Source organism: Ictidomys tridecemlineatus, chromosome 7, assembly GCF_052094955.1.
Source record: "Ictidomys tridecemlineatus isolate mIctTri1 chromosome 7, mIctTri1.hap1, whole genome shotgun sequence".
Classification (NCBI taxonomy): Eukaryota; Metazoa; Chordata; class Mammalia; order Rodentia; family Sciuridae; genus Ictidomys; species Ictidomys tridecemlineatus.
The window spans coordinates 28,631,675-28,647,711 of record NC_135483.1 but is presented as its reverse complement, the minus strand read 5'-3'; the positions used below and the strand labels follow the sequence as shown (position 1 = coordinate 28,647,711).

At 35.8% G+C, this 16,037-nt stretch overlaps 2 long non-coding RNA genes across 7 annotated transcripts in view; one reads left to right on the top strand and one right to left on the bottom strand.

Annotated features, from left to right (window-relative positions):
- The window catches only part of LOC144365432 (uncharacterized), a 153,550-nt gene that overhangs the window by 16,488 nt on the left and 121,025 nt on the right, over positions 1-16,037 (bottom strand). The window lies entirely within an intron of this gene.
- Positions 1-16,037, top strand: part of LOC144365433 (uncharacterized) — a 121,381-nt gene that overhangs the window by 31,199 nt on the left and 74,145 nt on the right. The window contains exon 5 of one of the 2 annotated variants that reach the window (XR_013423856.1): positions 743-2,154. The exons of the other annotated variant lie outside the window; for it this stretch is intronic. This is a non-coding gene — a long non-coding RNA (uncharacterized LOC144365433). Of the gene's footprint in view, positions 1-742; positions 2,155-16,037 lie in introns of those variants that run through there. 2 annotated transcript variants of the gene reach the window in all.

The following is a 16,037-nucleotide window of genomic DNA, read 5'->3' as shown; positions in this document are numbered from 1 at the left end:
AAACTAGACAAAACAAATCAATGTTTTGCCAAGATGTGACTGAATGTAACAAAAAAAAAAAAAAAGCCCAGTAAATGAACAGGATTGAAAGCATAAAATACATTCAATCCAGTGAGAATTGATTTATCTTCAAAACAGAATCACCAACTAAAAGATAGCTACACTATTTTGCTATATTCCCCTGGCACTTAGGCAGTCCATATAATCCTGCATGCCCAATTCACCCATTCAAATGGAAATAATTTGCCATTTTAAAATGAAAGGTGTGTGGCCACAATCAGTATTGTAAATCTTCTATTGCCTCTTTGCCACTAACAGGTCCAAAGAAAGGCAAAGATTACAAACTGGTGTGTGTGTGTGTGTGTGTGTGTGTGTGTGTGTGTGTGTGAGAGAGAGAGAGAGAGAGAGAGAGAGAGAGAGAGAGAGAGAGAGAGAATGGGGGCAGAAACAGCACAACTCTTGTCCAAGATTCCTACATAGGACTCCAGACCCTGCATGTGTCTTGAGGCCTTCTGTTGCACTTCTAGTCTAATACACAGACCAGGGTTTTCCAAACTAATGTTCCAGAAGGGGTCATAGGACTATTTACCAAGAAAAATACGAGTAATAATGTTCAATACTTAAAGAAATTTGGGAAATAGTATTAAAGATAAGGAGATTCCTCAAAACTTCAAAGGCATTAAAGTGCTATTTTTGTACATTGTAGATGTTTACAACTGACATATGCTTTCTTCATTTTCAGACATATTTTAACTCTGGAATTCCCAGTAATATTTAAGTTAAATATCCAGTGGAACACGATCGAGGCAGACTCTTGGGATCCCTTACTCAAGTCTTCTCTCCTGTTGTCCCCTGAAGTTGAGGGAGGATGCATACCATAACTAAACCAAGTTGCTTACTTGGAAAACTTCCAGGTCTACCAGTAAGTTGCAGTCCCCAAACTATGCAAGGTAGGAAACACTTCATAAATGGAACCAAAAGACAGTGATCCTCAAACATGGAAATTCACAGAGGTAAAAAGCCATTTCAACAAGACAAAGACTCTTAAGCTTTGCTTCTCCTACTGAGTCTCTACCCACAAACCCTGTGGTTCCTAACCTTGAACCATACTACCCCTTCTTCTGCACCTCTACTTGAGGGAAGTGAGGTCTAGTGAGACGGAAAGATTTTCACACACCACATGGGAATTAAGACTGTCACTATAAATGTACTCATTCATAGTTACTGGATCGTAGATATCTGTATGATATTAGTCTCACCTAGCAAAATGTAAGCTTTGCAATTTACCCAGAATTTTTAATGACATTTTATTTAATTAATATTTTTTCTTTTTAAAATGGACTAAAAACTAAGGCATAAAAAGGAATTCTGTAAATGAATATGGTCTAGCTAAAACACCAAAGAATGTCTCATACACATCAGGAATCATCTAATGCCTCACTTACCAAGAGTGCCTGCTGGAAGGCAATGCTCAAACTTCCTACAGATTGGCAGAAAAAATAATGATTGTGACTAGGCTTTGTGAGATGTATGTGTAAGCATGTATCTGGTCACATAGGACTTCATTTTTAATAAACTCTTCTAAATAGATAAAAGAAGAGAAGCAACAAAACACTAAATTTTATTTTTTATTAAGCTGGGTAGTTTGCAATAAATGCTTCTGTCTGGAGTATTTTTTCTTAGAAAATAATAAAACCTATAATGTGAAGCAGGTTGGAATAGAATGAAGTTCATGCATTTTGGTAATCAAACATACCAGGTATTGGATACCTCCCATGCCACTTTCTAGCTAATTACTTTGGGCAAGTTTATTAAGCTTGCTTAGCTTTAGCTTTTTCATCTATAACATGAGGATCATAATGCCTAACTCAAATTGTTAATATGTGAATATCATCTTGCAATATTTCTAGTTCATTATAATCATTCTATAAATGAGGTCTCTTCTAGGATAAACTAAAATCAAAATGGTAAGCAAAATCAAAATAGTACTAACAAGAGCTATCAATCTTGTTTCTATGATTGTTATTCCACAGTAAAATTCTTTTACCTAATTTGATTATATTTCATGATTGTACTGCATCTCTAACAAATTATAGCATTTATATGGTTCAAAATGAGTTATGTACCTGACAGTGAGATCTAACAGCAGCAAAAGGCAAAACTAATAACTCTAATTGGTGAGTAGAAGGAGACTTAGACTAATTTTTAAAGCATTTTGGATATAAAATTGAGTCAAATGTATGATATGTATGATATGTCAAGGTCATTGTACTGTCATGTGTAACTAATTAAAACAAATAAAATAAAAAAGAAAAAGAAAAAAGAAAATGGAGTCACTATTTTGGAAGAAAAGTCTTCTATATTTTAAGTTTTATTTTGTAGTCTGTCTTGAAAACAAAGTTCTAAACTATTGGCCAGATAAGACATTGATGAAATAAAGTGTAAATTATGATTGAAATGGTAGAATCAAGTTTCTAGAAGCTTGTTTAAATGTCATTGTCAATTATCCTTTGAATACTTCCACTTACAACTTTAGGAAGAAGCCCTAGGCTTATTTCAATCTAGACTGCTCTTTTAGTGTGTTCCAGAGCTTATCACCTCAACATCCTCAACACTCAATTTTTATGAAACATTGCGGTAGAGGCAGGCATATTAAAGGTAAAACATAACTAGACTGTCTGAAAGCAGATGTATTTCTCTGGGGATACTGTAAGCTTATTGAAATGGGGGTCAGAGGTACTCCATCAAGTGAGCATTTATCATAAGGGTATTCTAGAGAATCAGTGTTTAAGTAGAAAAAGTAGAACTATTATAAGTATCATTGGAATAGAAAAATAAATAGACAGATTGAGGTTTACATAAATGTGGAAGAACCTAGTGAAGTGAAGGTCTGGCAGGCTACAGCTGGAAGATTGGGAAACAGTCACTTATGACTTCAGCCTGGAGTGGGCAGGAAACCAGAACTCAGAAGTCAGAGAAGTTACTGCTTCTGGTCACCAAGACCCAAAACAGGGAACCCACAGAAATATCCACAGAAAGCCACATGACTTCCTGCAACACCATCTGAGAATATGGCTACCACTTCAGTTCTGTCTTCCAAGTCTCATAGTTCCCGAGTACTAAGCCAGAATTATACATAGTTCTAAGGCAGAACTATTTAGGGAAAAGGATTAAAGGAAATGTACTTCTTAGTCTTGGAAGGGCATGATGATGGTATTGAGTTGGTAAGAGACCACTCAACTGGTTACGCTGCTCCTCTGTCTTGGCTCCCCCTGGAGGGCAGTGAGAGTCACAGAATGTTTGGAGAGATCTATGTCCCTAGTATGGCTTTTAGTGTTTTTCCTATAAGAACTCTGTTGGCAAAAGTAGAAGCAAAATGATGTAGTATATAATGATCTAATGATAAAATCAAGAGCAAAGAGACGTCGAGCAATTATAGAGTATCTTTTGTGTGAGAGACATTAGAAGATTTATAGATATTATTTCATTTAATTTTATTTTTTTTTTTTTTTTATTGGTTGTTCACAACATTACAAAGCTCTTGACATATCATATTTTCATACATTAGATTGAAGTGGGTTATGAACTCCCAATTTTCCCCCAAATGCAGAATCACATCGGTTATACATCCACAGTTTTACATAATGCCCAATTAGTAATTGTTGTATTCTGCTACCTTTCCTATCCCGTACTATCCCCCCTCCCCTCCCCTCCCTTCTTCTCTCTCTACCCCATCTACTGTAATTCATTACTCTCCTTGTTTATTTTCCCATTCCCCTCACAACCTCTTATATGTAATTTTGTATAGCAATGAGGGTCTCCCTTCATTTCCATGCAATTTCCCTTTTCTCTCCCTTTCCCTCCCATCTCATGACTCTGTTAAATGTTAGTCTTTTCTTCCTGCTCTTCCTCCTTGCTCTGTTCATGGTTGCTCTCATTATATCAAAGAAGACATTTGGTATTTGTTTTTTAGGGATTGACTAGCTTCACTAAGCATAATCTGCTCTAGTGCCATCCATTTCCCTGCAAATTCTATGATTTTGTCATTTTTTATTGCTGCATAGTACTCCATTGTGTAAAGATGCCACATTTTTTTTATCCATTCATCTATTGAAGGGCATCTGGGTTGGTTCCACAGTCTAGCTATTGTGAATTGTGCTGCTATGAACATCGATGTGGCAGTATCCCTGTAGTATGCTCTTTTAAGGTCTTCAGGGAATAGTCCGAGAAGGGCAATAGCAGGGTCAAATGGTGGTTCCATTCCCAGCTTTCCCAGGAATCTCCAAACTGCTTTCCAAATTGGCCGCACCAATTTGCAGTCCCACCAGCAATGTACAAGAGTACCCTTTTCTCCACATCCTCGCCAGCATTTGTTGTTGTTTGACTTCATAGTGGCTGCCAATCTTACTGGAGTGAGATGGTATCTTAGGGTGGTTTTGATTTGCATTTCTCTGACTGCTAGAGATGGTGAACATTTTTTCATGTACTTGTTGATTGATTGTATGTCCTCCTCTGAGAAGTGTCTGTTCAGATCCTTGGCCCATTTGTTGATTGGGTTATTTGTTATCTTATTGTCTAATTTTTTGAGTTCTTTGTATACTCTGGATATTAGGGCTCTATCTGAAGTGTGAGGAGTAAAAATTTGTTCCCAGGATGTAGGCTCCCTATTTACCTCTCTTATTGTTTCTCTTGCTGAGAAAAAACTTTTTAGTTTAAGTAAGTCCCATTTGTTGATTCTTGTTATTAACTCTTGTGCTATGGGTGTTCTATTAAGAAATTTGGAGCCCGACCCCACAATATGTAGATCGGAGCCAACTTTTTCTTCTATCAGACGCAGAGTCTCTGATTTGATATCAAGCTCCTTGATCCATTTAGAGTTAACTTTAGTGCATGGCGAGAGGAAGGGATTCAGTTTCATTTTGTTGCATATGGATTTCCAGTTTTCCCAACACCATTTGTTGAAGATGCTATCCTTCCTCCATTGCATGCTTTTAGCCCCTTTATCAAATATAAGATAGTTGTAACTTTGTGGATTAGTCTCTGTGTCCTCTATTCTATACCATTGGTCCACTCGCCTGTTTTGGTACCAGTACCATGCTGTTTTTGTCACTATTGCTCTGTAATATAGTTTGAAATCTGGTATCGCTATACCGCCTGATTCACACTTCCTGCTTAAAATTGCTTTTGCTATTCTGGGTCTTTTATTTTTCCATATGAATTTCATGATTGCTTTATCTATTTCTACAAGAAATGCCATTGGGATTTTGATTGGCATTGCATTAAACCTATAGAGAACTTTTGGTAATATCGCCATTTTGATAATGTTAGTTCTGCCTATCCATGAACAGGGTATATTTTTCCATCTTCTAAGATCTTCTTCTACTTCTCTTTTTAGGGTTCTGTAGTTTTCATTGTATAAATCTTTCACCTCTTTTGTTAGGTTGATTCCCAAGTATTTTATTTTTTTGGAGGATATTGTGAATGGGGTAGTTTTCCTCATTTCCGTTTCAGAGGTTTTGTCGCTGATATACAGAAATGCCTTTGATTTATGCGTGTTGATTTTATATCCTGCCACTTTGCTGAATTCATTTATTAGTTCTAGTAGTTTCTTTGTAGACCCTTTTGGGTCTTCTAAGTATAGTATCATGTCATCTGCAAATAGTGATAATTTAAGTTCTTCTTTTCCTATTTTTATGCCTTTAATTTCTTTCGTCTGTCTAATTGCTCTGGCCAGTGTTTCGAGAACTATATTGAATAGAAGTGGTGATAGAGGGCATCCCTGTCTTGTTCCAGATTTTAGAGGGAATGCCTTCAACTTTTGTCCATTCAGAATGATGCTAGCCTGAGGCTTAGCATAGATAGCTTTTACAATGTCAAGGTATGTTCCTGTTATCCCTAGTTTTTCAAGTGTTTTGAACATAAAGGGATGCTGTACTTTGTCGAATGCTTTCTCTGCGTCTATTGAGATGATCATATGGTTCTTATCTTTAAGTCTATTGATGTGGTGAATAACATTTATTGATTTCCGTATATTGAACCAGCCTTGCATACCAGGGATGAATCCTACTTGATCATGGTGCACAATTTTTTTGATGTGTTTTTGTATTCGATTCGCCAGAATTTTATTGAGGATTTTTGCATCTAGGTTCATTAGAGATATTGGTCTGTAGTTTTCTTTCTTTGAGGAGTCTTTGTCTGGTTTCGGAATCAGGGTGATGTTGGCCTCATAGAATGAATTTGGAAGAGTTCCCTCTTTTTCTATTTCCTGAAATAACTTGAAAAGTATTGGTATTAATTCTTCTTTAAAGGTTTTGTAAAACTCTGCTGTATACCCATCCGGTCCTGGGCTTTTCTTGGTAGGTAGTCTTTTGATGGCTTCTTCAATTTCATCCATTGATATTGGTCTGTTCAAATTGTGTGTATCCTCCTGACTCAGTCTGGGCAAATCATATGACTTAAGAAATTTATCGATGTCTTCACTATCTTCTATTTTATTCGAATATAGGTTTTCAAAATAATTTCTAATTGTCTTCTGTATTTCTGTAGCATCTGTTGTGATATTGCCTTTTTCATCCCGTATGTTAGTAATTTGAGTTCTCTCTCTTCTTCTCTTTGTTAGCATGGCTAAAGGTCTGTCGATCTTATTTATTTTTTCAAAGAAGCAACTTTTAGTTTTGTTAATTTTTTCAATAGTTTCTTTTGTTTCAATTTCATTAATTTCCGCTCTGATTTTAATTATTTCTTGCCTTCTGCTATATTTGCTGTTGTTTTGCTCTTCCTTTTCTAGGGCTTTGAGATGAAGTGTGAGCTCATTTATTTGTTGGTTTTTTCTTTTTTTGAGGAATGACCACCAGGCAATGAATTTTCCTCTTAAAACTGCTTTCATTGTGTCCCATAGATTCCGATATGTTGTGTCTGTATTTTCATTTATCTCTAAGAATTTTTTGATTTCCTCCTTTATGTCTTCTGTAACCCATTGATCATTCAGTAACATATTGTTCATTTTCCATGCGATGTAGGATTTTTCCTTCCTTCTTTTATCATTGATTTCCAGTTTCATTCCATTATGATCAGATAAAATGCATGGTATTATCTCCACCGCTTTATATTTACTGAGGGTTGCCCTGTGGCATAATATATGGTCTATTTTTGAGAAGGATCCATGTGCTGCTGAGAAAAATGTATATCCATTTGATGATGGTTGATATATTCTATATATGTCAGTTAAGTCTAGGTTATTGATTGTGGTATTGAGTTCTATAGTTTCCTTGTTCAACTTTTGTTTGGAGGATCTGTCCAATGGTGAGAGAGGTGTGTTGAAGTCACCCATAATTATTGTGTTGTGGTCTATTTGATTCTTGAACTTGAGGAGAATTTGTTTTATGAATGTCGCAGCGCCATTATTTGGTGCATAAATATTGATAATTGTTATGTCTTGTTGGTGAATGGTTCCTTTTAACAGTATATAATGTCCTTCTTTATCCCTTTTGATTAACTTAGTCTTGAAGTCGATTTTATTTGATATGAGGATGGCCACCCCTGCTTGCTTACGAGGACCGTGTGCATGGTATATTTTTTCCCATCCTTTCACCTTCAGCCTGTGTATGTCTTTTCCAATCAGATGTGTCTCCTGGAGGCAGCATATTGTTGGATTTGTTTTTTTAATCCATGATATCAGCCTATGTCGCTTTATTGGAGAGTTTAAGCCATTAACATTCAGAGTTACTATTGATATATGGTTTGTACTTCCATCCATGTTTGATTATTTATCGTTTTTTTTTTTTTTTTAAAAAAAATTTAGTTTGTTTTTCCATGATTATTTTTCCCCCTCGCCCTCTGTCTTTACCGAGGCACTTCCCTCTGATGGTTTTGGTTATTGTTTTTCATTTCTTCCTCGTGTAGTGTTTTGCTCAAAATGCTTTGCAATGCTGGTTTTCTGGCTGCAAATTCTTTTAACTTTTGTTTATCATGAAAGATTTTTATTTCGTTGTCATACCTGAAGCTTAATTTTGCTGGATACAGAATTCTTGGTTGGCATCCATTGTCTTTCAGTGTTTGAAATACATTGTTCCATGACCTTCTTGCTTTCAGTGTCTGTGATGAAAAATCCGTTGTTAACCTCATTGGTTTACCCCTGAATGTAATCTGTCTCCTTTCTCTTGTAGCTTTTAATATTTTCTCTTTGTTCTGTATATTGGATATCTTCATAACAATGTGTCTTGGCGTTGGTCTACTGTGATTTTGTGTGCTCGGTGTCCTGTATGCATCTTCAATTTGTATATCTGTTTCCTTTTTTATTTCTGGAAAGTTTTCTGTAATTATTTCATTCAGCAGGTTACTCATTCCCTTGGTTTGAATCTCTGTACCTTCTTCTATCCCGATGACTCGTAAGTTTGGCTTTTTTATGTTATCCCATAACTCTTGGATGTTTTTCTCGTGATTTTTTACCAGCCTTTCTGAGTTGGCTAGACTCTTTTCAAGATGAAATAATTTGTCTTCATTATCTGACGTTCTGGTTTCTACTTGCTCCACTCTGTTAGTGATACTCTCAATTGAGTTTTTAATTTGGTTTATAGTTTCCTTCATTTCCAAGATTATGTTTTGATTCTTTTTTATAATCTCTATCTCCTGATAAAGGTGCTTAACTTCTTCTTTTATCTGTTTGTGTAATACATTCTCAATGTGTTCTTTTGCTGCTTGAATTTGCTGTCTCGTATCCTCTTTAAGGTTCCATTCCATCTGTCTAAGGTGTTCCTTGAGTTCTTTATATGACCATTTTTCTGATGACTCTAGTTCCTCCTGAATATTTAGGCTGTCCTGCATTGTTTGTACTCCTTTTCTTCCTTGCTTTTTGAAGCTGCTCATGTTACTTCTTGTTCTGTTTGACTGCTGCGTTACTGTTTACTCCTATAAATTTATTTGATGCTTGGGAGGAAAGGTATTAGAAGGGAATGGAAAAAGTCACTAAAGAGAATGAGAGTAAGCAGGTAGAATTCAAGGAAGGGGGGATAAGATCATTGAAAAGAAATGAAAAGACAAAAGAAGAAAAAAAATAGGAAATAAAAAAAGAAAAAAAATTTTTTAAATAATAAAAAAAAAATTAAAATTGGAAGAAAAAAAAAATTTAAAAAAAAAAATTGTAAAAAAAAAAAAAAAAAAATTAAAAAAACAAGAAAGAAAAATGAAACTGAAAGAAAACCCCAAATCAAAATTAAAACAACAACAACAGCAACAACAATAACAACAACAAAAACAACAACAACAACAACAAAAAAAAACTAATAAATGCAGTCTTAGAGTTTGATTAACTTCTCTTCCAGTAGGTGGCGCTGTGACCACCAGGCCAAGTTTCTCCTATCAATACGCGGAAACCAATCACTGTGCAGCAGCTCCTCCTCCCAGACTGGGCGAGTCTCCAATCCTGGGTGCCTAGGGCGTCCTCTTGTGTCTAGTCACTTCCCCACTTTTCCTCTAGCCAGGCCCCTCTCACGGGTGCCGCTCACCACAATACTGGGTACACACCAGGTCTGCTGCTCCCGGGAGCCCTGTTGTCATGAATGACTGGGCACACTCTTCCAGTTTGCCATTCCCTCAGACCCTAAGTTTGTAGAGCTTGGGGCTGAGAATCCTCAGCGAATTTTACTGCCCCTCCGGTAGCCACACCCCCGGTAGCTGGTGCAAGAGACCTCAGCTGTCTGCACTGGTGGGAGCGGTAGTCCCGCGACGGCGGGTCCCGCGCCACCTCTAATTCCCTCGGTCTGGCTACCGTGCTCACGGGAGAGCTGGGAGAGGCCCTTACAGGAGAGCTGAGATTGGCCCTTAAGGTTTCCCCGATGTGTGGAGAGGGAAGGCTAGCGAATTACACACCTGTAGCCGCAGGTTTCAATGAAGTTATCTCCTCCGCCGCAGTCTGATGACCTCATTTAATTTTAAAACATGGATTATTATTATTATTTTTATATTACAGAGAAGGCAACTTCATATTAAGGGTGAAATTAATGTCTCCTGAATAATGTAACTTCTAGATCATGAAGTAGATAGAACTTACATTTTGGTCTACACACAGTGCTACTTCTACTACACCATCTCAAGTCCCATGAATGTATGGGATAGAAATTTTGACATTGCTTTTAGTAAATCACAAGTAGTTTTGTTATTAATTCATGTCCACATTGGCATTTACTGAACATTCAATGTATATTTTGTGGCTTACATACCTCAGAATGAAAGAAATCAATTTTTAAACTCTCTCTCTCTCTCTGGGTGACTGCCATTTGCCCTAGAGGTTTGTAAATTGTGGACTTAAATATTCCATTAGTCATCCTGGTGATCATAGAACTAGCTAGGGAAAAGAGACAATTTCTCTGCAAGTAATATAGTAACGAATACAAATTAAAATATAGAATCTGCAAAGGTTCTGTAACATACAGATTAGAGGTAGTCCTAATTCTCTACCTCTTTTTCAGTATTGTTGCTTTGCATAATTGTCTTCCTTGAATTAAAACATGCTGTGATTATTTCCAAATAAAAAGAAATCTCATACCAAGAAAATCATAGATGTTTCTTTCTTTCTAGGAAAAAAGTCAGTACAGTTCTTGAAGGTCTTAACATTTTCAAATATATATTAAAGTAGTCTGATTATTTCACCCCCAGCTGTTGTCTCAGGTTTAGAATGCAGCCATGGTACTAAAGCCAATTAGCAATGCATGCTAAGATGATTTTGGGTTCCTACATAATGACCTAGTACACTCAGCACTTCAATGACCTTGTCAGGCAGAATAGTACTTTGAAGTATTTACAGTCATCACTCCGGAACTCTTGGTACATCTTGTGCTGCTGGTTTCAATTTCTAAGTAAAATATAATGACCTTAATTGGAGATATGTCTCTTTTTAACAGAGATCTTTGTGGACTCAAGCTTATGTTCTAAATGCATCAACATGAGGAAAATCACATTAAGAGAATAATCATAAAATTTCAAGTGCCTCACCTACAGCATTTAAGCAAGAAGAAAATGCCTAATTATGCGGTTGTTCACATAGCTTCACAATCATGCTCCTGATGGAAAATCAGTTCTTAGTCCCAAGATATCTTCCCAAAATGAAAGCACAAAATATTTAAATTCAATACCTGAAGGACAATATCAGTTTTAGCTCCTTGTTTAACCACTGAGGAACAGTGGAAATTATTTATGTCAAAGCTTAATAAAGAAAATGAACTAAAGGAAGCTCTTTGAAATACTTCAAATGGGGGAAAACTTGTCGTTCTGCAGTTGTTGGTATTCTTTCTAAAGCCTACCCCCCAAGAACAGAGGACTGTTTTGGCTGCCTAATTCCTGCCTGAGAATGGATTTCTGCCACCTGGGAGCCAGAACCAAAACTGCTTTACCGGCCAATTCTCATTGGCTGGGATTTGCACTCTTTTCATTTACAGTGTGTTTCATCAATTCCTACAGAATCTACCTTTTTCAATCATTTAGTGTTTGGTACCCATCTCACCTGTCTTTCAATATAGATCTTTCTCTAGTCCCGCTTAGTGCTCCCTGGAAGTCCTTGAGGGTTCTGTAACTGTTCAGTCACCTTGCCTATTGCTGTCACAGGGGAGTTTACACCTGTTTCTAATAGATAATGGACTCACAAATTCTTTATTTGAGAATCATTGCTGAGAAAGTCTTTCTACAGACCTTTATTTATTTTCCTCATGTTTAATGTGCCAGTTTTTACACTTTCTCCTAAGGTAGCTTTGAGAATTAAACGAAATGACACATGAAAACATCCACTGTCTATACACATTTAGCACCTGTCACTTGGTGAGTACTTAAGAACTAAAGCTATTTTTTTCCTCCATTTTTTCACTCTTTCTATTTTGTGTGGTAATTCACCTACTCTTTTGAAATAAACACAGCATTGTAGCATTAGATAAAGTTTTCAAAACTCTAGGGTAAGAATTACAGGCTTCATTTGGAGGTTTCGTGGCCTACTATTCTGATACTATATATTTAGTAAATAATTACTGAAATGAACCGAAGCGAATGGGAAGCTGGAGGAGATTTCCAGGGCAGTTGCCAGTCTGCCTATTACTGTTACTCCTGACAGAATGTCTCCCATGAATTAATGATTCAGAACACCAGGTGGTCAGCTGAAGCTTCCCCAAAAGGGAAACAAGCAGGAAGAGAGGAGGATTCAGCATGAAATTCTAAGTTTCACCACCGTGAATTCAAATCCTCCCTATCACTTCCCAAACTAGGCAGCTGGTATCACAGCTTCATTCCAACTGTTAATGAGATGGCAGTAATGTTGGGGGCACAAGGCAGGATGTCACTGCATTCTCTTGCCCTGCCCTGCTTCCAAACTCTAATGATCCCAATGATTCATTTGCACTTAAATCAACCTTAATAGATACAGCATTTGTGAAAGTACAACTCCAGGGTTTTTTGTTTTTTTCTAAGTCAAAGGAAAGCTATGAATGATTATAATATTCCCTAGGATTCATATTTGGCAAGAATATAGCAAGTTGGAAGAAAATTTTTAATGATACCAAGAATTGCCTTTATTTTATACCCATAGCCCTTTGAAGTCCTTAGTGTCATATTAGAAAGAATAGAGAAACCATATCAAAAACTTTGGAAATTTTTATTTAACTAATTTCTCTTCTAATAATGAGAATAAAGCCATTGATTTCTTGATTTAAGTACAAAAAAATACAATTTTTTACCAACACTTATTTAAGCATGCACATGCACACACACACACACACGTTAATATATTGAATATTACTCTTTAAGCATCCTCTGTTGTCACTATAGCAACCCATCACCCACGAAGATGAGCTTAGGGGCCTACCAGTGCTAACTTCATCTACAATTTGACATTAAAGATCTTATTTTAGCTTTTGGAGCATTCTTGGTATTGTATATATAATATCTGCCCATAGACATAAGTATTTTCAGAGAGTCCACATGCCATCTCAATTTATGTCTTCTAGCAGAAGTAGGTCAAATATAAAAATTAGACAAATCCTACACACAGAGCCCATAAAGGAAGAAGATAAAATGCTATAATCTTATAAAATGAGGGAATGTATAGATTACCACTTGCTAGTCCTACTTACTATTTAAGAAACTTTAGGATAGAGCACAATAGAGAAAAATTCACTGACATATATTGGAACCCAAATATTCAACACCTAAGTAGAGATCCTAAAAGCTCCCTAATTCTTCTTCAGTCACCCCATTCAGTGAGAATTACTTCAGCAGCCATGTCAGAACTTCTGCAAATTCTTCTGTGTAACTTCATTCTACATTTATATTATATAGGAATATCTTGAGAAATATTCTTAATGCAATGTAAGAGATTAATGTAACTCTAGTCTAAAATCTTGGGACTTATATTTTTTGAGTAGTATTGTTACTACAAGTCTATTTGAAATACTGATACTTAGTTTTAATTCAAAGGTGAGAGCACCAGATTACAGTAAGTTAACAATCAACAAAATTCTGGACAATACCAATTATTGGTGAGGATATAAAGCAACTGGAACTCTCAAATATTGATGGTAGCAATACAGAATGCCATCACCACTTAGGAAACAGTTTTGTAATTTTTATATAAATATGTACTTACTCTACAATGAGGAATTATACTCCTATGTATTTACCCAAGACAAAAATATGTTGTATGTTGATACAAAGACTTGTTATACAATGACCATAGCAAAATTACTCATAATAGTAAAAAAGAAAAAAAAAGAACTGGAAACAACCCAAATGCCCACTATTAAACTGATAAACAAATTGTGGTGTATTCATACCATAACTGCTGATTTGCGCAATGAGTTAGATGAATCTTAAAAACATTAAGCAAAGCAATGAAGCCACACACAAATGACTATACACCATATGATTCCATTTATATAAAAGTCTAGAAAAGACACAAACTATACGGCAGAAAGTAGATCACTAGTTTCCTGCAGGAAGGACAGAGGAAAAAAGATTGAGTTTAAAGATGCACAAAGAAACTTTTCAGGATGAAAATGCTCTTCATATGTAATTCTAAGTTTTGGCTCTATAAAGGTATACATTTGTGAAAATTCATCAAGTCAAACATTATAAATGGCCAAATTTTTCTATCTATAAATTTTATTTCAATGAAGCTAATTTGAAAAAAAAATGAAGTAGTAATTTCCAAGAAAAGGCATAGGTTTCAAAAGTTCCATTATTGGAAGTCTCTAAGAAAGACCTCATCTTGTCACTATGTGGCTGAAGGAGGGTTGTTCTGAAACTCTTCTTCAATTTCTTGTCTCCATTCAGTTTTTTTCCAACTTCTGTGTAATTACTAATAAGCATGGTGTGGGTGACAAGTACCTATATAACCTAGGGAGATGCAGAAATAAACATAATGATAAGGAGAACGTATTTCTAATCAATGTTGGTGATGCTTTTCTGCTATGTTTCTAAAATTTTTTGAAGTTATTATTGTGATTATTTTGTGTGCTGTTATGTGAGGCATTTGAAATATTTAAGATGTCACACTAGAGAATCTGGGAAAGACTACAAAGAATTTAATTATTCTTAGATTTCTGATTTATTAAACAGGTGAAAATGAATGTTATTAGATTTTCATCTTGATTTATTAATTTTTAAAAATATATACCAATTATAAAATATAATTGAGGGATATGAGTATAAATTCCTCTAAATGTCTTGTCTAAATATGTTCTCACAATTGGTAGTAGGTTTTAAAGAGGGTATCAATACCAGTCTGCCAGCTTAGGTTTCAAGATACATATATTTTAAAAATTTTCAATGTATTTCTATATCGAGTCCTAATTTTGAGGAAATTTTAGAATTACCCCCGACTTTTCTGTCTCTCCTTTACCAAGAATCATTTTAATCTCATCGATGCTTTGGACTTTCCAGAATCAAAGGAAAAAATCCATTTTTTCCTTTTGTTTTCAGATTCAGTGTTTCTTTGAATGCCATTGCTACTTGCTTGAATGGAGAGCGGCACAGGCATAAACTGAGAGCAAATAGATGGATGAATAAAATTAGCTATATTTCAAACATTTTATCCCCTGCAGTACCAAAATTCATAAAAATTTTCTAAGCTTCTTTATTTAGTCATTCCACTTTTGGGAAGCCCTTTTCAGAAATTACCCATAAATGGGAACCATATCTTACTTGAAGGCCATCCACTGAAGATTATTTTCAATAATGAAAATTATTTCCAATCTAAATGTCCAATAAAAGATAATAAGTTAATTAACTATGAAAGAATCTCTCAGTGGAACATTATTCAATCATAAAAATTATATAAAAGATCCTTGCACAGTGGCATAAGCCTGTGATCCCAGTTAATTGGGAGACTGAGACAGTTTTGCAAGTTCAAGACCATCCTGAGCAACTTAGAGAAATAAAATAATAATAAAAGGGCTGGGAATGTAGCTCAATGATAACCTCTGTGGTTAATGCACAGTAACAAATAACAACAATGTCAACAACAACAGTAATATGAAAGAGTATTGAAGGAAATGGAAGGGGGCTGGGGATGTGGCTCAAGCGGTAGCGCGCTCGCCTGGCATGTGTGTGACCCGGGTTCTATCCTCAGCACCACATACCAACAAAGATGTTGTGTCCGCTGAGAACTAAAAAATAAATATTAAAAATTCTCTCTCTCTCTCTCTCTCTCTCTCTCTCTCTCTCTCTCTCTCTCTCTCTCTCTCTCTCTCCTCTCTCACTCTATCTTTAAAAAAAAATAAAGGAAATGGAAGGATCCAGGATTTAATGTTTATCACTTCCTACAGAACCAACTCCCTTCCACCAGCCACCTGTCTGTCATCTTATGCTTCAGTCATACTAAAGTTCTTCTACTTATTCACATGTACAATTCTATTTCACCCAAGAGCCTTTACCCAAGATGTACTCTCTGCCTGAAATACTCCTCCTTATTCCCTTTCATCTGCTTATGTCTTTTAACATTTTTTGGGTCTCTCCTAAGATATTTCACTGGGAGAGTCTTCTTTGAATCCCCAAGTTTGAGT